Here is a 23,945-nt window from a genome sequence, read left to right on the forward strand (position 1 = left end):
AATCATTTTAGTGTTTATTGATGCACACAGAAAAACCAGTCATTTCCACCTCGACGTCTCTCGTTTGATTCAAATTTGCCTATGCATTTTTGATGTCAGACGTGAATAATTATTTGGCCCAAAAATATTTATATTGGGTTTAAGCATTCGTTCATATCCTTAAAGCTGTATAGGATTTACAGTAGCTGGAGCATTTATAATTCATGAAGGTAAACAAGCTTCATCATTAATTATATGTATTGGAATCATTGAGAAATTATTAATAACTTTCTAAGACGGTTCATGCAAATAACATCACTGGGATGTTTTAGGCCAAATACAAACGTATTCGCTTGAAAAGGCCTGTCATAAAAATAGATTAGAGGCATTTAATCGGTTGTTACTGCAGTAAAACTGTTCATCAGTCTTAATTTGTCATTTAAAGCATTTGAATGGATGATTTTTAGTTTCTAATTCTGAATTATTTTGGCACCAGTTATCAACTAAAATTCACAAAAGATTTAAGAGTCATGTTTCATTAAGTTTTGGATGTAAAACAATTGCAAAATCTTGTCAGTCGTATCAAGAACAGGAAAGGTTTGATGATTAAAAATACAAATTAGTTGTACATTTAAATGTGCATAATTTGACATTCATAGATTAATTTTGATTTAAATATTTTTTTTTAATGTGCAGTATGTTATGATTAATGACAATGAGATATTAGTTCACTAGTATTTTTAACATCTTTTTAACATACTGTACTGTATACACTTGACTTGCTTTTATTATGCATTCATTTAATACTAATTTCATTTGATTAGTTTCTAATTATGAATTATTTTGGCAGCAATTATCAACTGAACCTCACAAAAATATTTCAGAGTCACATTTCATAAAGTTTAGGATGTAAACAAATCACAAAATCTTTCAGGTCATATTTAGAACAAGAATGTATTGATTAAAAATACTAATTGTAATTGTTAATGTGTATGATTTGACCATAGGTTCATTTTAATTTCACTTTTGACATATGAACATTATGTTATGATGAATGACAATGAGATATTATTTCACTAGTATTTGGACATCATATTTTACAGATTTTTTTTTATCACATTTCTAAACATAATAGTTTAATAACTAATCTCTAATAACTGATTTATTTTATCTTTGTCATGATGACAGTACAAAATATTTGACTAGATATTTTTCAAAACACTTCTATACAGCATAAAGTGACATTTAAAGACTTAACTAGGTTTATTAGGTTAACTAGGCAGGTTAGGGTAATTAGGCAAGTTATTGTTTAATGATGGTTTGTTCTGTAGACTATCGAACAAAATAGCTTAAAGGGGCTAATAATTTTGTCCTTAAAATGGCTTTTAAAAAATTAAAAACTGCTTTTATTCTAGCCCAAAATAAAACAAATAAGACTTTCTCCAGAAGAAAAAATATTATCAGATATACTGTGAAAATTTTCTTGCTCTGGAAAACATCATTTCAGAAATATAAAAAAAAAAGAAGAAGAAAAAAGTGCAGGGTCTATATATATTTTTTTTTTCACGGAAGCTTTTAACATAAACGTACAGTATACTTGCTTTTAAAATGTATTATTTATTGTTAATTTACGTTAATGCAGACACTAAAATCAAACATCTATTCTTTGAACTGTAAATATTTTAATTTCTGAATTTTATTTCCATTTTGTTTTAGGGTGAAATATAATGGTTTCTGGACAGGTTTTAAACTTTATTGATCATAAAGTCCAAAACCATTTTATGGATGAGATTTTTCTCAGTTTAAGTGAAAGTGTTTTGGTAACACTTTACTTGAAGGGGTCATTAAACTTTTAGAATCATGACATGAAACGTCTTGAAAGTGAATGAGATTTTATGTATGCTAATGTGTCATTTGCCAGTTATTCAATTCTATTTAATTCAGCTTTATTTGTATAGCGCTTTTACAATGATAGATTGTGTCAAAGCTGCTTCACATAAATGGTCATAATAACTGGATCATGGTAGTTCAGTTTTTAGTGTTTAAGTTCAGTTCAGTGTAGCTCAGTTCAATGTGGTTTAAATCATAATCGTTATGCCATCTTAAATGGAAAGATGACATTGTTTTGTATGACAACTTGACAAAGAAATACATCACAACCTGTCTTCATCTTTGTCATGACAAGTTGACATTACCAAGACAACAAAACTTGTCATAAATCTGTTATAAACATGATTGTCATAAGGCCATTATAATCGTGTCATGAATAATAAAGATTTAATGACTCTTTTATGAACATTCCTTTAAGTAAAGTATAACCAGTTTTTTTTTTTCTATAGTCAAAAAAAAAAAAGAGTATAGAGTTCCTGAAAATGCTTTGGATTGTTTTGTCACATACAGACATACAGAGAACTGAAGTTACATTACTCTCAGGTGCATACAGGTATCAATAAACACTACAAGAGGAATGTAAAAAATGCAATAAATACAAAGAACTTTAGTTAAAATGATCAAAATCAAAAATATTATATACAAATAAGGGCACAAAGCAGGTAGACTGCAAATAAGTGAAGAGTGCAGTGCAATAAGACTTTGACAGATTTTTTATTTATATATATATATTTTTTTTTTTACAGTACGAATTAACAATATGACATAGTTACTGTAAGTGCTGTAGTGTTGGAGAGCAGACAATACAGAATAAAGTGACTACAGGTTATAATGTTGTAAATAATGTTAAGTTTCTGATTGTTTCACTTCATAAAAGCGAATTTTAGTATTAATTTAGTTTTGCCTGTATGTATATATATATATATACATATATATATATATATATATATATATATATATATATATATATATATATATATATATATATATATATACATATATATATATATATATATACATATATATATATATATATATAATGTATATATTCTTTGACTCTTAAAGTGCTGAAAGCCACTGCCTTTCATTTTATGAATCAACAAGGACCACAATTTCAGCTACAAATCATCTTTAATTTTTCTTTACTAAAGTCACCTACATCTTGGATATAGCCTGAGGGTGAGTAAAACTGCACATTTTCTTGTCTTTTTTTCTTTGGCGAGGTGTGAACTATCCCTTTAATACTACAGATATCTATCTTTCATTGCTTCTTTCCTCAAGTGAAAATATTTCCCATGAATCATAAATGGACGATACATTCTTTCCTAGTGTCTCAGAAGGAGAGAAACTCTCAGCATTGTCAGTGTGAAAGCATTTGAAACACCAGGGAATTTGCAGAACTTTCAAATCAATTCTATGCATTAGTTATTATCAGTGGCTTTGATAGACAGCAGACGTCTGCTCATTACAGAGCCAGTGCTGTCTGACCAAATCTACCGAGAGCACAGCCATCAGAGTCTCGCAGGTGAGAAGTCGGTAATTGTGATTTTTGTGCCTTTACACGCGTCAGTTCAAATATAAGAGGAAAAATGTGAATGCTAATTTATAGTGTCAACATATTTTGTTTATTATTATTATAATTACTGCGCATCTGCACTGTGCTAAATGCATTGTCATTGAAACATACGTTTGCAAAAGGCAATTATTGTAACACCATTGATTTATCTATTTGAAATGTACTTTTTAGAAGATTGTTGATCGTGTTGATATTCATTAAAGTAGAAAAAGTAGTTTTGTTTTCGCTGTAGATCTTAAACCCGTTTAAAAATCTGATAAATACACTGTAAAACCCAACATTGATCTTTATCAAATGAAATGAGTGTAGTTTACTCAAAATGTACTTAAAATTAATTCTACTCTTTTGAAAAGAGTTTTGAACTCAGTTTTGAAGGTAATGAGCTAATTAAATACCTTATTACTTCAGCTAAAATGTATTAAGTTGACAGTACACATATAGATTCGTTTTTTTAACTCCAATAGTTTGTAGCAACCAGTTTTCTCAAACAGTTTGAGTTGCCTAAACTTGTTGAGTTTTACAGTACTCAGTTGGTTTGAGTTCTATTCATTAATTGGGTTTAACTGTGCTCAAATTGCTTCATTTATTCAGATTAGATTAAGTTCACAGTACTTTAGCATTAGTTGTTGAACTTAAATGGTTTGTTGCAATTGGTTTTCTCAAACGGTTTGTGTTACTCTAACTTATTAGGTATTACAGTGTAGCAATATCCAGTATGCAAATTACATTACTGTACATACAAGCTTGTTTGGATTTTACATATAAAATATTAAATATACAGTATGTCACATGCAACATGTATTTAACATTACTGCTGTTTAATTTTTTTCAGCCATTGGAATTGCAGATATTACACATGTTCAATTATGTTAGCTGTAATGTCATATACTGTATGTTTGTATTTGGCCATATATAAGATTTCCAAAAAAAAAAGGCAAACGACAAACAAACAGAAGTTAACATCCCTATTCATTTAAATGGCAACTCTGAATATCTGGAAGTGCACTTTTTACAGCTTATAACACAACGGGGCCTAGTGTTTGAGCTGCTCTGGGTGCGTGTTCACTACTGTGAGTGTGCACTTGAATGGATTCAAATTCAGTTGGGTCACATTGCTTGGCCACGTCATGACTCTCTCTTTCACTACTGTGGCTGTTTAAATTATATGTATCCACAATTAAATTCAGTCTTGACTAACTTGCTAACCACATAAAACTTGACTCCTTGTTGCTGCCGAAACTTCAGCAATAAATGTTAAATCCTTATAGTGATTAGTATTCACTAGTCATTCACTAGTAATATATACTAATATATGACCCTTGACCACAAAACCAGTCATAAGGGTCAATTGTTTGTTACTGATACTTTAAAAATATTTTTACATGTAAGCCGCATAAATGAGCTTTCCATTGGTGTGTACTGTGTTATAATAGAACAATATTCATCTTATATCCAGCTATTTGACAATCCGGAAGTGTGCCAAATAGTCGGAATATTGAGAAAATCAGCTTTAAAGTTGTGCAAAGTTCTTAGCAATGCATGTTAATAATTACAAATTAACTTGATATATTTACAGTAGGAAATGTACTAAATGACTTCATGGAGCATGATTTTTACTTAATATTCTGATGAATTTAGAATACTAGTGTCTTAGAATATTACTGCCTTAGTGTCCCATAAGGCAGGCATAATCGTGTATTTAATAAGAAAATCAAGCACAGAGAGTCTCAAAAACCCTTTTGTAGAAGGAACTAGTTTCTTCCGGCATTCATACACATCTGCAGCTAACCGTCAGAACAGCAGGAACTGTTACTACTTCACCAACATCACTTTAGAACTAGTATTTGAATGATTCTCTTGCATAATGTCTAAATTGAAGGGAGGGGGGATTCCAAGCATTTTCCGGGAGACAGAACAATTTGGGAGATGGGTCTAAAATACGCAACCCAGGCTCATTCTGAAAACGTAGTCCCATGGACAAAACTGGAGAATGCAAAATACGTCCCGGGAGGTACGTATTTGTGCAGTTATTGTTTTCGTGAATCCGCGAGAGGCCGCTGTGTGTGCTTTTTCACATCTTAAACGTCTATCGCAAGTGCGGTTCGCGTCCGCGCTGTTCTCGCGTAAACCCTCCGAAGGCCGCTGTCGAGTGACCCTCTGTCTGACTGACTGAATGATTGACTGGGCGACCGGCCATACACAATGAGCTACACAACGAGCTAACTGGACAAACTGGTTGTGGCGGTAAAGCCCTTCACACAGAGGTAATCGGTCAGCCGGCAAACGCAAAAAGGAACGGCGTCATACCGCCTTGTAGCGTTCGCTCAAAAAATTAAATGCCGCTATATGTACCTTAAATGCAGTTTAAATGTACATAAATTGCGGTCTCCAGAAACATCCGTGGGACTTTGTTTTCAGAATGAGCTTAGTTTGGAAATACAGGAGACTCCCGGAAAAACAAAAGTGTTGGCAGATATTTACCCCAACTAGACTGCGCTAACTTCTAGTCATACCTACCTAAACTTTACATACTTTTTAACAATATATGTTAAATCATTATGGTAATTAGTAAACATTAATAAATTGTATTATACAAAGCATTCATTGGGTAGTATCTTTACAAAAGGTGCAGGTTTACGGACCTAAAGGATACATGTTGGTACTTAAAAAATACATTTTAAATTCCATTTCTGAGTTCACAGTGTAGTTTTAGCATTAGAAGGCCCCAACTTGACTGTGCTAACTTCGTGTCACACCTGCCTACACTTGAGCAGTAAGTTAAATAGTGATGGTGATTATTATATATTAAAATATTGTATTATACAAAACAGTCATTGGGTAGTATCCTTACAAAAGGTGCAGGTTTATACCTAAAGCATCCATATTGGTACTTAAAAAATACATTTTAAATTCCATTTCTGAGTTCACAACAGTGTAGTTTTAGCATTAGAAGGCCTCAACTTGACTGTGCTAACTTCTACAGTCACACCTGCCTAAACTTCAAAACTGACTGTTAGAACACTACGGTACATTTAGATGCTGCTGAGTGAAGCTGGCTTTGAATTGCATTCACACAGAGTTTAAAAAATTAAGCGATTTGACTCCGCTGTGAGGGGAAACGGCACACATCGGCGCAATTAGTTATGCAAATGCCTCGCTGTGATTTGCAAAAGTTTCCTTTCATAACGTGACAGGAGACGGCGGAGCATTAACAAGGAGTGAGATATCCTCCAAGACGCCGGCATTATCTTCCAGGACAGAGGGCGCAAATTCCCTCTCTCAGGTGGATGATTAAAATCAATTAAATCACTCCAGCTATGTCAGCCTAGGGATTCTTCTGACGAATGAAATTATGCTAAGAAAAAGGAGGGAGAGAGCGAGAGAGCCGCAGAAACGCTCGGCTCTCCCCAGGCCTGTCTCGGCATCACTCTCCCCCACAAATGAGATTAAAATGTGCAGCGCAGGGATTTCAAAGGGATATTTTCCATAAGAACATGAAAAGTCCTCAGAAGCCAGTGTAAAGAGACCTGAAAGCCTCTAGCGGGAAGCCCTGTCAGCCAACCCCCATCTCACACCACCGCTGCCAAAAAAAAAGAAAGAGAGAGAGAAGTGAAAGTTACCCGTACACGCGCTCCTGTGCTCCCCCTGTTAAGATATAAATAAACACAAACCCACCCTACTCAACAAACATTACCATGCGCACCTCTGTCTGAAGGAAGCAGCCGTGACATGTAACCAAACAGGCACGTGTCGAGGCCACTTGCTCCTGTGTGTTGTTGACAGTCGTCTGATTTCCCTCCGTCACTGCGCAGTGTTGTTCTTCTGCTTTAAGACGCCTCCATCACTGTCTGTTAAGGAGCAGAGGTGCAGATGAATGCGCTGAGATGCTGTGTCAGTTACACGGTTGTTGCTTACAAGCAGAGATTGAAGTCACTGAAGTGTGAATCAGCATTTGCAGAATATTCTGGCTCCATTTAGGCTCTGTTTATACCTGGTATGGGTTTTTATTGCTAAAGTTTAGGCAGGTGCAACTGGGAGTCAATGTTCTGATTCTGATTAACTGGTTTGCAGTGGTGGAAAGAGTTCTGAAAATATCATACTCAAGTAAAAGTACCATTACTTGCCCAAAAGTGTGGTAAAAGGATCTGCAAATATTACTCAAATTATGCAGCCCTTTTAAAAGTACTCAAGAATAGTGAGGATTACACAGTGAAAAGTGAAGGTGTTTGCAATGCACGCAGTTTGTGCAGGAAATGTAAACATAACATACTTTAGTGCATTCAGTTATCTTTCTACATTCCTTCCTTCTAGGGATGGGAAGATTAACCGATATGTATCGATACGCGGTCATGCGCGTGCACGATGCGAGTGCATCGGTTGAGCAGTAGAGGATGAAGGAAATTTTGGAAGCAAATCGAGATACATCGGTTTTTGCGAGATGCATCGATTTTTCCGAGATACAGCTTATATTTTTAATATAGAATATATTTTTTATTTATTAACAAGTGTTGTCAACCTGTTTTTTGGCGCATAATTTAATCGACCTACATAAAGTAAGCCTTAGCAACGGATTTGCGGATGTGCACACACTACAACTCAGTGTATCAGGTGTGCGGATGAAGCTAGTGGAGCGCCCTCAGAAAGCGCGAGAAGCAAAACAAACATTTTATTCCCCACTGAGTTTTAAATCTAAAGTATGGCAACATTATGGATTTAAGGATGGACGACATGACAGGACAGATGCAATTTGCAAAAGTGTGCCGCGCATCTGTAAAATACGCGGGCAGTACGACTAATCTGATATCTCACTTGAAGCGGCGCCACGGTGTTGTTGTGAAAGCATCTTCCAGTGTTTCTGCATCCCCGGCTTTCGCACTGCTTCAACTGTAGCTACCAGCTCCAAAAGTGGTGAGAAAAGCATTGAAAGTTTTTTTTCCATGCGCAACAGTTCTGCTCGCTCTACGCCAATAACGAATGCTATTGCATTGTTCATCTGCAAAGATATTCAGCCTAGTGTCACGGAGAACGAAGGTTTTAAACACCTCCTCCTGTTAATTTTTATTTAATAATAATAATAATAATAATATTAATAATAATAATGATAAAAATAATTGGGTGTCACGGTGGCACAGTGGGTAGTTTGACCACCTCACAGCAAGAAGATTGCTGGTTTGTTATATTTTTATTAGCCTGTTGTTTACAGTGACAGTGATGTTTCAAAGCAGCATAACACTGCTAGTTCACGACCTTAAGTTTTGAATAATCAGTGGCAAAATATATCTTTGTAAAACTTGTTTTCATAGTTGAAAAGTTAAATCACAATTCTTGTTGTGCAATGCTAAATTTATTTATGTTGAAAGAGTGCAAATATATATATATATTTAATATATATTGCACTTATACATTCTGTTTATCTTGAAAATACTTAAATAATATGTGCTATATGTTCTAAAATGGCCCTCTACTGTAAACTGACACTCTGGCTCTGAGAGAAGAGCCAGTTTGTAAAAAAAAGTCTTGGTTTTGCTTGGTTAATAAATAATCAAACTCATTCAATGGCACAGCATCCTCTTTCACATCATCTCATAAACTTGATCTAATTAGTTAGTGCTGAAATATCGCATCGTATCGTGATATGGGTGTGAATCGTATCGTGTTGCATCGCAATATGTCACAAATGTATCGCTAATATATCGGATCGTATTCTTTGTATCGAGATGCGTATCGGATCGGCATTATAGCTTAGATGCCCAACCCTACTTCCTTCATTTGTTTGTTTGTTCTGTCCTTCCTTTATTTATTCATTTGTTAATTTTTTCCTTCATTCATTTGTTTGGTTGTTCGGTTGTTCGTTCGTTTGCTGATTTGTTCGTTCGCTCCTTAGTTTGCTTGCTTACTCATTCGCTCACTTGTTCGTTTGCTCGCTTGTTCATTTGCTTGCTCGTTCGTTCGCTCATTCGTTCATTAACTTGTGCGTTAATTCTTTTGTTTGATCATTCGCTAATTTTTTTGCACGCTCTTTTGTTCGCTCGTTTGTTCGTTTATTCACTTATTCGTTTATGTCTTTGTTTGCTAGCTCGCTCGCTTGTTCGCTTGCTGGTTCATTCATTTGTTTGTTTTTTTTTTTTTTTGCTCGTTCACTCATTCGTTCATTCGTTTGCTCATTCGTTGGTTCACTCGTTCGTTCGTTCCTTTGTTTGCTTGTAAATTTGCTTGTTTATTCAATCCTTCCTTCCTTGCTTCCTTGAATCGTTACTTCATTCATTTGTGCGTTCAATTGTTTATACATGCGTTCGTTTGCTAGCTCGCGTGTTTGTTCGTTCGTTCATTTGTTCACTTGTTCATTCGTTTGCTCGTTCATTTCTTTGCTCATTCGTTCGTTGGTTCACTCGTTGGTTCCTTCCTTTGTATGCTCATTCATTTGCTTGTTTATTCCTCCCTTCCATCCTTGCTTCCTTGAATCATTCCTTCGTTCATTTGTTTGTTCAATTGTTTACTCGTGCGTTCGTTCGCTCGCTCGCTTGTTTGTTCGTTTATTCATTTGTTCGCTCGTTTGTTTGTTTGCTCGTTCACTCATTCGTTTGCTCGTTCATTTGTTTGCTCATTCATTCGTTGGTTCACTCGTTTGTTCCTTCCTTGTATGCTCGTTCATTTGCTTGTTTATTCCTTCCTTCCTTGCTTCCTTGCTTCTTTCCTAGTATATATAGTCTAGTTAGTAAACTACTACACCCAGCCTTTATCAATTGCTGACTATTCTGGATCTATTAAGACTCCATTTATGGTTTACAATATCCAGGGTTAAAATGAATTAACATGTTTTGCTAAATTTCAGACAGGTGCAACTAGGAGTCAATGTTTAGCTGGCTGACATAATCTAGTTAGCCCCTTTTGAAGTTGTAACTATGCTGTAGTATTGTCAGAAATATTCATATGTCGATTAATATTGATACTAAAATATTTGAAATGATACAATCTTTATTTTTGGTTGGAATAAATACTGGCATTGCTCTCAGTTGCTCACAGTTGTTGCTTATTGGTGGTTATCAGCTTAAAGATTTGGGCCAGTAGAGGCCTTCACCACCTGAAGGCTGTAATCATCCATCCACATGGTTAATCAGCTGTACTAATAGAGAAGACTCCAGATCTGTTTTTTTTTTTGGGTTAGGGTTTAGGTAGGGGTGGACAATAATAAAATACAATTAACAGGAAATTTAATAAATAATATAAATAATTCTCATTAAGGGGCAGCACGGTGGCGCTGTGGAAAGCACAGTCTCCTCACAGCAAGAAGGTCGATGTTTCGAGCCCCAGCTGGGTCAATTGGCTATCTGTGTGTAGTTTGCATGTTCTTCCCATGTTGGTGTGGGTTTTCTCCGGGTGCTCCAGTTTCCCCCACAGTTCAAAGACATGCGCTTTAGGTGAATTGAATAAGCTAAATTGGCCGTAGTTTATGTGTGGGAATGCAAGAGTTTGTGGGTGTTTCCCAGTGATGGGTTGCATCTGGAAGGGCATCCTCTGCATAAAACACATGCTACAAAAGTTGTCGGTTCATTCCGCTATGGCAACCCCTGTTTAATAAAGTGAATAAGCCGAAAAGAAAATGAATGAATGAATTCTCATTAACTTCCAGCTGCAGCTGAATGTGATCTATAGCTGATTAACCATGTGAATAGATGATTACAGCTTTCTGAGCCTACTAGTAGGCCCAGAAGGGCCCTACTGGCCCATATCTATCAGCTGATAACCACTGATAATGCCCATTCAATCGAGTGATAACATTCCCATTGGCTGAAGAAATTAATGAAACATCATAAAACTATAAAGTTGTTCCCAAAAACTCAAGCATTGGGTTGTTTCAACTCAATTAACCAAGTATTTTTAACAAACAGCAAACAGTTTTCCGTGTGTACACAACATGCATCAGATATGTTTTAGTAAGGAAGCAACGCTCTAAAAAGATTTAGAATGTTTTATAGCAACACCTTGGCAGGCAGATTTGCATTGACAAAGGCTGTTGCACGTAAAAAAATGTAGTTGTTGCACATATTATTTAAGTTAATTCTTTCATAAAGCAGCATGTGTAACATAGCTGCTGAGATTTATAGACTGTTAGTTTAAATTGGCAGTAAGACAGTGGCGTCATTTACGATGAGAGACATCGCATTCTGAGGTCTACTTCTCAGCAGACGCAGGAATCTTTGCCCTCCTGGAATAATGTAATATATGATGTTCTGCAGAGTGCACCGAGTGATCACATTTGGACGTAGAAAGATGATAAATGTATGTTGAAACAATGTAAAAGTGTCTGAACAGGGTATTGTCAGGGATTTCAGCCTGCCGCGCTTCCGCAATAACCGCCCAGATCCCTCTTTGAGCTGTTCAGATCTATTTAATGCCTTATTATCTGAAAAAATATACAGCGCCTATTGCCTCAAACTCTGGCAGCCCTTTGTCTCCTGACAAATTTACCTATTCTCCAATTCTGGTGATGCGTTTCAGGAGCGAGCCTCTGTCAATCCCAGTTAAAGACAGCATCCCCGTCTTTTTCGGCTGCGCAAAGCTTTTGATATAGAGCCCGGCCGTAAAGCTTGAAAGAGAAGAAATATATTCAGTTACCCACGGTCGCCTAGAAGAGCCTGTCTGTGAAACGGTGTATTGAAATGGCTAATTAACTGACAGTGTCCAGTCAATTCGCTTTGCTAAACCTGCAGATCACCTCAGCTGAGGGTTCGTCCCTGGGGCTCGTTTGACATGCACACTTTTTATGGCCCCTAAGAATGATTTTAGCAGACGAGGCTTTGTGCTGGATGGGATCTCCACACCTCCGATAAGTCCATGTATCTTCTTTTTATTGGAGTATGAAGGGGAATGCCAATGAAATTTTCATTCCGGCTGAATTTCAGACGGACAGTGCATGTTCCCGTGGGGTGGGCGAAATGCGGCCCGGGCGCGAGCGGCAGCGGGCAAACTGATTCGGAAAACCGGCAAGGGATGAATCAAAGGAGGATGGAGATGTTCTGTTTCTCTGTTTCTTCTGCCATTGGGAGCTGTTACACTTGTATGTGAGGAGTTTAGCTTTCACTCCGCGCTTTTGACAAACAAAAGCAACAGACAATTGTTCTATCTTTCTGTTTGCTTCGTTTTTATTTCATTTATTAGTATTCAAATCTGGTTCAGCTTTTTTCAATTGATTTATTGCAAATCAGCACAAAGTACGTTGATATAATTGCATGTATAATTGATTGAATTCCATATTTCTAAAAACCTGCGTTTATCTCTTTTGTGCATTTCTATTTCGCATTGCACATTTGTTTTTTGTTTTTTATACAAAATGCTTAGGTTTTTTTTTTTTTATAATTTCTATCACCCGTAGATTATTTATTAGTTTGTTTGTTTATTCTGGATCATACATTGTATATTATTTAGGCCTGTAGCCAGCCTAGTAAAAGGAGTGGTTCTTTTTTCTCAAAAAGTGAACCTTTTTGCAGTCATACGCCTCATTTTCTATTTAATTATGAGATTTAAATAGATTTCAAGCACTATTTTCAGCTGGATTAGCTTGTCGGATGGTTTTTGATGTAACAAAAATATTTCCTAAAGATTTTGAATAAAGATTAAATATTTTAAAAATACAAATGCATTACATCACACAGTGTTCAGCATATATGAGTACACCCCTCACAAATCAATCTTTTAAATAATTAGTTTTAATAGGAAGCTATACAATATTATATTTATGCATAAACATTAGATTGAAGCCAAATCTGGAGCTTATCTAACAAAATAACTTACGATAACGGTCCAAAAACTAGTAAAGCCAAATTTAAATGATATAGAAAAATATTAAATACAAATTTAAAAAAGGGAAAAATCAAGAGAAGCAAAAAAATGAAAAATTTTATTGAAATTTTGTAGGTTGTAAATTATTTTTGCAATATTTTGCTTGAATGTAATTGTATTATCTTTCAATTTCTAAATATGTTTGGTGACTAAAATATTATTTTAATAAATTTATCTGTTTAATAAATGTGTTTTGTTTAAATGCACCAAAATACATTGCCTATATTCACTAAGAAATGGATAAAAATATTCATTTTCAAAATAGAGTGTGCTCAATTATGCTGGGCACTGTATATCATTAAAAAGAAAACTAAAAGAATCCATTGGAGCATAAAGGTTTAGAAAAAAAGTGAGGTGTTTTGTCAATTTAAAAACAATACAGTATTAAAAGATGCCATCACTAACATCAGATTGTATGTTTTCCTGCACAGCTGGATGTTGGACTCATGACAAATAATTGTTTGCCATGATCAAAACTGATTTGCTGAAGCCAACAGAGGATTTGGTTTGGTCCTAAAGTGTTTTTAATGGGTTATTTTCACTCATTACGATGGCAGAGCAGTCAAAATAGGACAATTGAGCTCATGTATGGGACAAATTCTGGACTTTTGTCAGTGAGGGGTGGGTCTTTCGATCCACCTAAACCCGGCAGTGGGCCTGTTAAATTTATAATCTTTATAAATGTTATGAAATTTTTTCAACCTTGTAAAAAAAAATTTTATACTCTGTTTATATTCTGTTTTATTTTATTTATGTCCATTTCAATTTAAATAGTGTGTTTGAAACAGAATATGATTTAAAAGCAATAATATAAAAATCCACAGTGCATTTCAGGTTAATTGCCATGTTTTTTTCTACCCCGAATTTTTCCCTTCAATCTTCTTAATTTTTCTATTTCAATCTCATGTAGATTATTTATTTGTTTGTTTATTTATTTTCTTATTTATTCTGGAACATACATTGTGTATGTATTTTTAATCTATCTATCTATCTATCTATCTATCTATCTATCTATCTATCTATCTATCTATCTATCTATCTATCTATCTATCTATCTATCTATCTATCTGTCTATCTATCATCTGTCTATCTATCATCTACAGCATCCATCCATCCATCCATCCATTTATTATTCTTTCTTTCTTTTTTTCTTTCTTTCTTTCTTTCTTTCTTTCTTTCTTTCTTTCTTTCTACAGCATCCATCCATCCATCCATCCATCCTTCCTTTCATCCATCCATCGATCCATCCTTCCTTCATTTCTTTCTTTCTTCCTTCCTTCCTTCCTTCCTTCCTTCCTTCCTTCCTTCCTTCCTTCCTTCCTTCCTTCCTTCCTTCGACAATACCCGACGTGTCTACTTCTGTCCTTTATATTCTTTAAGCCATTTTGTTTGATATTTCAATTCTGTTTTATTTGATTTATTTCCGTTTCATTATAAGTAGTTTCTTTGAAATATGGAGTATGAACTGAAAACACTAATATAAGAACCCACAGTGCATTTCAGGTTAATTGCCATGTTTTTTCCACCCTGAATTTCTACCTTCAGTGTTTTCTTAACTGACACCTTTCATTTTGTCCATCTGAGCACAGATTTGATTATTCCTTAAACCTGCCACCTTAAATTATCATTTTAATAGTAACATCAGTATGGCAGGAACACGTCATTAGTCTTAAGAGCAAAGTACGAATCAGATTTTTTATTTCTTTCATCTTAAGCAAGGCGGCGTCGCTCCGTCTGAATTCAGCCAGTGATTACATGTCTAATGAAAACTATCTCGGTTGAATTTCCAAAGTAAATGCAATTTAAATATCTATTTATCTGTCTTTGAGAGTGGCTTTGAGCTATTAGTTCATGTGAACAGGTCTGGCCTGTTAATTTTCTGCCTCTCCTTGAGCTCAGACAGATTCAGGGAGGGACGCCGTTCCCCTAACGCCACCCTGAAACTCGGCAGTGGAGATGAATAATGCAGTCCACCAACCCCCATCACACACACACACACACACACACACACACTCTCACACACACAGACACCGCGGGGCCTGAAGTGCTGTGGGTTCAAGTGTGCACACTTGAGGGGCACCGCCAGTATCAGCGCACAATTATCTGGTGAATTTGTACACTTTATTACAGGAGCTCCGCTGGGCAAATAGTGTCACAACACAGAGACTGGCCCTTCAAAAGCATATTTAGCTAATAAGAGCAAATTAATTAGAGTAGAATGAGCTTAGCAGGGGGACACTGGCGGGCAGTGAGCGTGTGTGTTTGATACAACACAGCCGTGACATCTAAAATACAACATGAGACGGACTGAGAAAGAGAGCAGGGTGAGTTCACAGAGAATGTGGAGATTAAAATAAGTGTCGTGGATGATATATATTCTCATATCTCAGGTTAATATGCTGAGAAAACTAACAGCAACTATTTTAGATTTAGATTCCACAGCAATGTGTAGACTCTGTGGCTCTATCAAAACATTTAATAAACCCAAACATGCCTGAGGATTTTCTCCTACTCTTGCACTCGTAGGTCTTTTCCACTAAACCATCAATAAAAGAAAGAGTCTTTTTACCAAACTCAAACAAGATTTCATCATTATTTCTTCAGTGTTTTAATCATAACTATCATATATTATTATATCTACAGCAGGTAATAACTCAGGAGTAGAAGATGCCCTGTTAATCTGACTCTTACTGGCTTAACATTTACAAAATTAGAATAAGTTTTCTGCCTATTATTTACCATTTTAATGTTCAACTTTAGATTTGTTTCCAAAAAAAGTATATAAATATAGTATATCCATCCATCTGTCCATCCATCTATCAACTCTAACTGTCCATCTGTGTGTCCATTTATCCAACCATTTGTCCATCCATCCATCCTTCTATCCATCCATCTGTCTATCTGTCTGTCAGGCCATCCATCTTTCCAACAGTCCATCCATTTAACTTTCCTGCCGTTTCCATCTTTCTATACATTGTTCTGTCTATCAGTTTGTCCGTCCGTCTAGCCATTCATCTATTTGTCTGTCCAGCCATTTGTTCATCCGACCATCTGATTGTCTGTCCATTCATCATCCATCTATCCGATTGCTCATAGGCCCATCGTCTATCCAACTGTCCATCCATCCGTCCGTCCATCCGATTGTCTGTTCATCCATCCAACCACCTGTGCATACATCTATCTACTGCAGGGTTTTTCAAAGACTAAGACAGTGGTCCTCCCTTTTGACACAAGTTATCCATTGGCGCCCCCCTCCTCCCAAACACGCACACACGCACACACACACACACACACACACATATATATATATATATATATATATATATATATACAGTATATATAGACACAGACAGATGTCAGACTGTTAACTCACTTTTATCATCATTTGCATGAAAGTGCAATTATTTACAGAGTAATAAGTATTTTAATATACCGTTTTTAAAACTAGGATGATGGTTCAATATGAATAGAACCGATCCAAGAACTGTCCATCCCAGTCAAAACAGTCGAAGTTTAGCGGGTCTCATGCTGTCATTAGCCAAAATATCTTGACAAACCACACATAAAGGTCGTGGTTCATCAGCTGGTCCTGTCCACGTAAATCCTAAACTCAAATACTGATCATCATATCGTCGTCTTTTGGGTGTAAGCCCTGAACTTGAAGGCTTTGAATCGGGGGGTCTCAGAAACCGATCCATTGCATTAGCAGGCATATACCTGTATTGGCGGGCTTGCCAAACAGAAGCGAATTCACAGCTATGGCATTCTGAGTAAAAAGGGTTTTCTTATTTTTTACGTATTATTTTTTAGCTTTGTTTAATTAAAACGTTTAAATATAATAAAAATACATATAATAATTAAACTTAATTATATTTTTATTATATAATATTTTTTTCCCGCGCCTCCCCTGACATGCTCTTGCGCCCCCCAGGGGAGGCGCGCCTCACACTTTGAAAACCCCCGATCTACTGTATCTGTCCATTTGTCCATCCATCCATCCATCCATCCATCCGTCTGTCCAACTATCCAATTATCTATCTCTCTATCTATACACTGTTCTATTTGTCTGTTTGTCCATCTGTCAGGCCATCCATTCATTTGTTTAGCCATCCGTCTGTCCATTCATCTTTCCATCCATCTGTCCATCCATCTATATGATTGTTCATCTTTCTATCTAACCATTGTTCTGTCTATCTGTCGGTCTTTCCGTCTAGCAATCCATCCACTTGTCTGTCCGGCCATCTGTTCATCCGACCATCTGATTGTCCATCCATCCATCTGTTCGACCATCCATCCATCCATCCATCCATCCATCCATCCATCCATTAGTACGTCAGTTCCTTCTTCCGTCCATCCAATTGTCCATCTATTCATCCATCCATCCATCCATCCATCTGTCCAACTATCCAATTATCTATTTCTCTATCTATACACTGTTCTATTTGTCTGTTTGTCCATCTGTCAGGCCATCCATTAATTTGTTTAGCCATCCGACTGTCCATTCATCTTTCCATCCATCTGTCCATCCATCTATATGATTGTTCATCTTTCTATCTAACCATTGTTCTGTCTATCTGTCGGTCTTTCCATCTAGCTATCCATCCACTTGTCTGTACGGCCATCTGTTCATCCCACCATCTGATTGTCCATCCATCCATCTGTTCGACCATCCATCCATCCATCCATTAGTACGTCAGTTCCTTCGTCCGTCCATCCAATTGTCCATCTATTCATCCATCCATCCATCCATCCATCCATCCATAGATAGAGAGATGGATAATTGGATAGTTGGACAGACAGACAGACCGACTGATGGATGGATGGACGGATAGAAGGATGGATAGATGGATCCATCTGATTGTCCATCCATCTGATTGTCCATTCTTCCAATTGTTCATCTTTCTATCTATATATTTGTCTATCTATCCATCCATCCGTCCGATAGTCCAAAAAGTAATATTGTTATTTAATTCTGAAAGTAATAATAATAATAATAATAACAACAACAACCATAATAATAATCCAATAATCCATTACTTTTATCCTGAAAGTAATAATAATAATAATAATAATAATAATAATGCATTACATATATTTGACTTTTCTGGTCACTCAAAGCGCTTCACAGATTAGAAAATAAAGTCAATGTCACAAGCTTCATAAACTGAAACAAATTTTTTAAACTATATATTTTTTAACTTGATGTTATAGCAAGATGTTAAAGCTGCAAACTTCATGTTTTCAGAGTGTGTCTGTGATCAAGCATGTGTTTGTTGAGGCCATGTTCAGTATGCAGATCCTGCCGGTGTAGGGGGCAGCCGTGCCCTGTGGACAGATTAACAACTGATTGTGCACCGGGGAATAAGACAAGGACACCAGACCGCCAACTTTGACTCAGCAGTGACAAGAGCTCAGCGGTGTCAAACACCCATCAGCCACGTGTCCGCTCTTTGATTTAAGACTGTAGCTGCGAGCGAAAGGACTGAGTTTGTGTGTGTGTGTGTGTGTGATGGGGTTAGCAGATTTTCAAAAGATAAAGCATTGAGGCGAGGCTGGAGGAAGCCCCGAACGTCTTTACCTCTGTTTGTTAAGAGTTTTAAGCAAAGGTCCCAGCGGCCGTAAACTCCAGACCGATCAGGAAGAGACCCGAGACCCTGTGGATGAAGAAAAACCACAAAGCATCTTTAATGCAAATACCAAATGTCAAAGCCTGGCATTTGACAAAGAGTTTTCAACATAATGAGAAGTTATGAATAATGAGGTTTTGTTCTAAAGTGCAATGCAACAAAGAACAGAACTCTAGTTTTACAGTTTCTGATTGGATGAGTCTGATGATGTAAATGTAAAATTGCACAATAGTTATTTACACTGTATTGGAATTGGATTAAAACATTTAATTAAAGTTGTCCTAAAACCAATGAACAACACCAATTCTTATATTTGGAGTTTTAAATAACTTTTTTGATCCACTTCTAATTTATCCTCCTTATCCTGAGGTCTCCATAATCCTGGACCAGGCCGTATCATGAGCAGATGCTGAGGTGGTCATGGAGGAGTGGAGAGCTTGAGACTGATTATAGAAAGACCCCAGTGACAGACGTCTCCGCATTGATCCTGAACACCCACTGTTGACCTACACACACCTACAGCTTCTCCACCATGGACGTCCAGCGTTCTCCAGCCTCTCTATGCACAAGAAGTTTGGTCATAAGAAAAATGGTCGTGCCTGAGTCTGTTTTTCTCAAGTTTTTTTTTTCTTCACTTTCGTCAATTTGTGAAGTTTTGTTCCTTGCCACTGACTTGCATGGTTTGGGACTTGTGGAGCTGCGCATTAATTGATTCGCTCTTCAGTGTTTGGACTTTCAGCAGTAGAAATTAAACCACACTGAACTAAACTGAACTTCAACTCTCAAAACTGGACTGACACAGTTTCAATTTACTAGAACTTCTATTTCAAGCTGCTTTGACACAATATATATTTTAAAAAGCGCAATAGAAATAACGATGAATTGAAGTAAATTCTAATGATGACTGTATAACATTTTTAAGTGTTTTTAATTACATCATGCATACTATTTTTAGTTACTTTTTGAAAGAACTGTATCCTATTTTTTAATCACATCAAAAAAAATGACACAATGCCATGACAACAAATGTTTTTGTTACTTTAATTTTGAAGTTAATCAAGTAAATCAACTATTTTTGTTAAGTTGTACAGTTTATCTATTTTTTTTAAGACAATTTGTCTAATGTAAGTTAAGATGACTAGAAAATTTAAAGGTGCAGTGTGTAATTTTGACACCCAGCAGTAGAAATAGGTATTGCACTCCTGGAGCAAAACAAAAGCAAGCGCAGGTTGCCAGATTAGGGAAAGAAGCGAGTGTATTAAACCTTGTTCTAAATAAACGCAACGGCATGCAATAGAAGGAATATTTTCCAAAATAAAAGGGGTTTTTGTCCTTTTGATTTATTAGAAATGGTTTCTATTTCTCAGAGGTGAACAACAGAAAACTATGACCGATAACTCCAGTTACACCTCATGTGCTTTATTCAGTGTTAAACAATGTGAGTTCAAATGCCATTTTACAGGACATTTATTGCCATATACTGAAAGCACCAGCAAATAGTTCACATCAGATCTTGAAAATAAAATAAACCGTTTGTAATTGAACTTAACTAAACACACATCAATGATTCAGCATCTACATATAATAATGTTAAAGAGGGTTAATTTGTATTATCAGAGTATAAACCTTACCATTTCATGAGTGAGTGCATAGTCTGTGTTTCTGAATGGCTGTATTTAAATTTCTGTGTTTTGTCTGGTGCAAACAGCCAAACTGCTCATCACTGCGTATCTCATCACATTGTTGTTGGGACACAAGGTAACAATGTAACTTGCTAATGTTTATGTTCGTAATATTTATAACATTTGCTAATTAATAACCTCATGTGGAACTGAATCTGTCTCATTTCAGAGTCTGCTACTGTCCACCGGAGGTCGCATTTCAGTCACAGACGCAGGCAACCTGGGGTGCTGAAATATAATTGGCTAAACTGGCACTGGGCAGGTTAGAATTACCAAAACAAAGACAGCCGTTCCGGCACGTAGTGCACATTTTCAAAGCAGAATATCTGACTTTAGAACAGTTTTTTAGATAAACAAGAATCTTCACTTGGCATGTTTCTTAAATATATGCAATCATATTATGGTATTTTTATGCTTTAGAAGAGTCAAAAACTTACATACAGCACCGTTAAGTTCATTCAACAACAACAACAACAACAACTAAAAATAGGCAGCAATATTCTTTACTTTCAGTGAAACATTGCACAAAACTGCCAACTGAAATAAGTCTATGTTTGCATTAACTTGATCTGCACCAAAAGTGGCAGTTCAATACGGGTATACCATGTAACAAAGAAAGATCCACTTTTTTTTGGTACAATTATTCAATCCATCTGGAATGACTTACGATTAATGGTCTGGCTCTGGCGTGTCATTTAATCAATCCTTCTGACCTTGACTCACGTCGTAGTGGCTTTGTGAAGAAACAGGCCTAAGTCTGCTGCATGATTCTGTCTGGGATGAAAGATGTATTGAGCTAAGGCTGTTTCACATGCATACAGTTTTGCTCCTTTAAAAGAAATGTGGGACAATATAATGTCATTGTCTTGTCAAAGCATAAATTATTCAGCCCCTCGCCGCAACAAAGCTTTCATTTTCCAGCGTTCACTCTCAAAAAACCGGAATCGCTTTGCCGTTTCTTCTCCTTTATTCATGACAAACTTGCGTTGAAACTTTAAATTAATTATGAAAACAAAAAATATATTTAGTTCCTGTCTGAGAATCCCTGGTACCCCCAACAATGCCCTCGGTGCACCGTTCTGTCACAAAATCAAAATGAAAGACAAATGGAAAGTCTGAAGGCAGAGCGTGGAGAGTTCCTCTCCAAAACTTAACCTCATCATCTCAAGAACAAAGGTGATGGAACATCAAAACAAGGACGGGACACATCGCTGATGTATTTTTCCACTTGATGAGCGAGTAAGAAAAGCCTTCTTGTGACTATCAAACATATATATATGTAAGCTATATATATTTATTATTATTATTTTCTGTTCGCTGGGACGTGGGCTTGTGCGATCGGGAGTCAGCGGGGAGGAGGGGGCCGAATACATTTTTAATTTGCTCAGCAAGGAACAAGGGTTTGCTACTCAGATGTTTCCTGCGTCTCAAAGCCAACTTCAGCTCAAATCCCACGTGGTCCGAGGAAAACAATCAAAGTGATGAACAAAATCTGAGCATCCAGCGTGACGCCATGAAACTCAGGCACTTTGATGGAGGCAAATGACAGATATTCCCTAACCATTGTTAGATTTCTTTTAGACTCCAGCACCTGTGATTCAGATGAGGCCTGGTCTGACATGAAGCTACCATGAGATCGTTGCACAAATTACTCCCTTTTGCTCAAGTTATTAATTGTTTCATTGTTACTTTTTAGGCATATAGCAGCATATACCTTTTCTTAGCACCAAAGAACTTGAGTGCTGTGAGTTTGACTGAATCCTCTCATTTGGTACTCAGCAAATGTTTGTTCACTTATTAATTTAAGACATAATTTAAATAAATGAGATCGTACATGATGTCCTAGGTTGCCTGTGAAAGTTAGTACACAGATTTTTATATGATGATGGATAAGGTTCTGTGGCTCCTGAAAATCAAAATGACATGACATTTATGTTCTCAACTACAGTATTTCTCTTCTGCTCTATGAACCAAAGACTATTGTTCAAAAAAATCCCAAAAGTGCTTTTGAAATAGTAATTTGATGACTACAGTTTACTTAATAGCCACCAATGTTGCTATTAAGAAATATTTTTGGATTATACAGACATTATCAAATCCATGTAAACACAGTAAACCAATGGTGGGATATTATGTGGTTCATTATTATGCTCAAGCCATCAAATGACATCTCCACGTAATGAATGTCATTTTAATAAAGAACAACTAGGCTAATAGACACAGTTTGTAGCCAACTACAAATACCAACAAAAACAATACAAATGATCACCTTTTAGCAATTAAAAACAGAACTTTTGAATTGTTTTTAATCTGGTGGGACATATTCCTCTCGATTTAGTGGTTTTAACATGCCACAGACAACAAATTACCAGCAAGGACCCAAGAGACCATTACAGTTTCCATTAAAACCAATATAATTCCCATTATAGCCATTAAAACCCTTCAAATTCTCTAAAGGTTTCTGTTGTTGTTGTTTGTCAGCAGGGAGAGCAGTTATTCATATTTTGATAAAAGGTAAGCTAGACAGACTATTTTATTTATTTTTATATTTCTCCTGTGAATTAACTTGCGTGAATTATCAGTTCAAAAATATGAATGTTATCATGAAATAAAAAATAAATAAATAAATAAATACCGTTTTGGCGCTCTTTAATGTGGTGGGCGCGCGCGCACGCACGTCACGTGAGCATCTCTTCCGCTTCAGCAACTTGGCTTTAGAAGATAAACACAAACGAATATCGGAAGGTTTGTCGAAAAAAAAAACCTGCACAATATTCGAAAATCCATATAATGCGTTTTAAAGTCTTTCAAACAATACTTCGGAAAACACGGAAAATGTAAATATAGCAACCTGTTGCATTACATGTATTTAACGTTACCATACCCTGCTGAAAAAAACAGCATAGACCAGCATTGCTGGTCACCAGCAAGACCAGCATATGTTGTGTTTTGGTGCTGGTATGCTGGTGACCAGCATGGGATGCTGGTGCTGGTATGCTGATAACCAGCATGGGATGCTGGTGCTGTGATGCTGGTGTAATGCTGTGATGACCAGCATGAGATGCTGGTGCTATGCTGGTGACCAGCATGGGATGCTGGTGTTATGCTGTGGTGACCATGGGATGCTGGTGCTGTGATGCTGGTATTATGCTGGTGACCAGCATGGGATGCTGGTGCTGTGATGCTGGTGACCAGCATAGGATGCTGCTGCTATGCTGGTGGCCAGCATACAAGCACCAGCATCCCATGCTGGTCACCAGCACCAAAACACAACATATGCTGGTCTTGCTGGGATTTGGGTGCTATGCTGGTGACCAGCATGAATTGCTGGTGCTGGGATGCTGGTCACCA

General features: G+C 36.5%; 2 protein-coding genes and 1 long non-coding RNA gene across 13 annotated transcripts in view; 2 read left to right on the forward strand and 1 right to left on the reverse strand.

The window, feature by feature from the left end:
• The window catches only part of LOC141376869 (uncharacterized), a 601,238-nt gene that overhangs the window by 472,291 nt on the left and 105,002 nt on the right, over positions 1 to 23,945 (forward strand). The gene's annotated exons all lie outside the window — the stretch shown is intronic.
• Positions 1 to 23,945, forward strand: part of LOC137496842 (uncharacterized) — a 145,382-nt gene that overhangs the window by 64,258 nt on the left and 57,179 nt on the right. For 4 of the 8 annotated variants that reach the window (XM_087276950.1, XM_087276951.1, XM_087276955.1 and 1 more), the window contains exon 1: positions 23,283 to 23,339. The exons of the other annotated variants lie outside the window; for them this stretch is intronic. The gene's annotated coding sequence lies outside the window, so the exon portion shown is untranslated. Of the gene's footprint in view, positions 1 to 23,282; positions 23,340 to 23,945 lie in introns of those variants that run through there. 8 annotated transcript variants of the gene reach the window in all.
• Positions 6,244 to 23,471, reverse strand: LOC141376870 (uncharacterized). Of its 4 annotated transcripts, none has more exons than XR_015504679.1 (5): positions 23,230 to 23,471; positions 21,262 to 21,364; positions 18,864 to 18,939; positions 7,149 to 7,293; positions 6,244 to 7,025 (listed from the first exon to the last, which is right to left on the reverse strand). It is a non-coding gene; the product is annotated as an uncharacterized LOC141376870 (long non-coding RNA). The 4 variants fall into 4 exon arrangements; XR_015504677.1 differs by having other exon boundaries at positions 21,262 to 21,368; positions 23,230 to 23,393; XR_015504678.1 differs by lacking the exon at positions 21,262 to 21,364 and having other exon boundaries at positions 23,230 to 23,304.

Source organism: Danio rerio, chromosome 12 (assembly GCF_052040795.2).
Source record: "Danio rerio strain M-AB ecotype USA chromosome 12, GRCz13ab, whole genome shotgun sequence".
Taxonomy (NCBI): domain Eukaryota; kingdom Metazoa; phylum Chordata; class Actinopteri; order Cypriniformes; family Danionidae; genus Danio; species Danio rerio.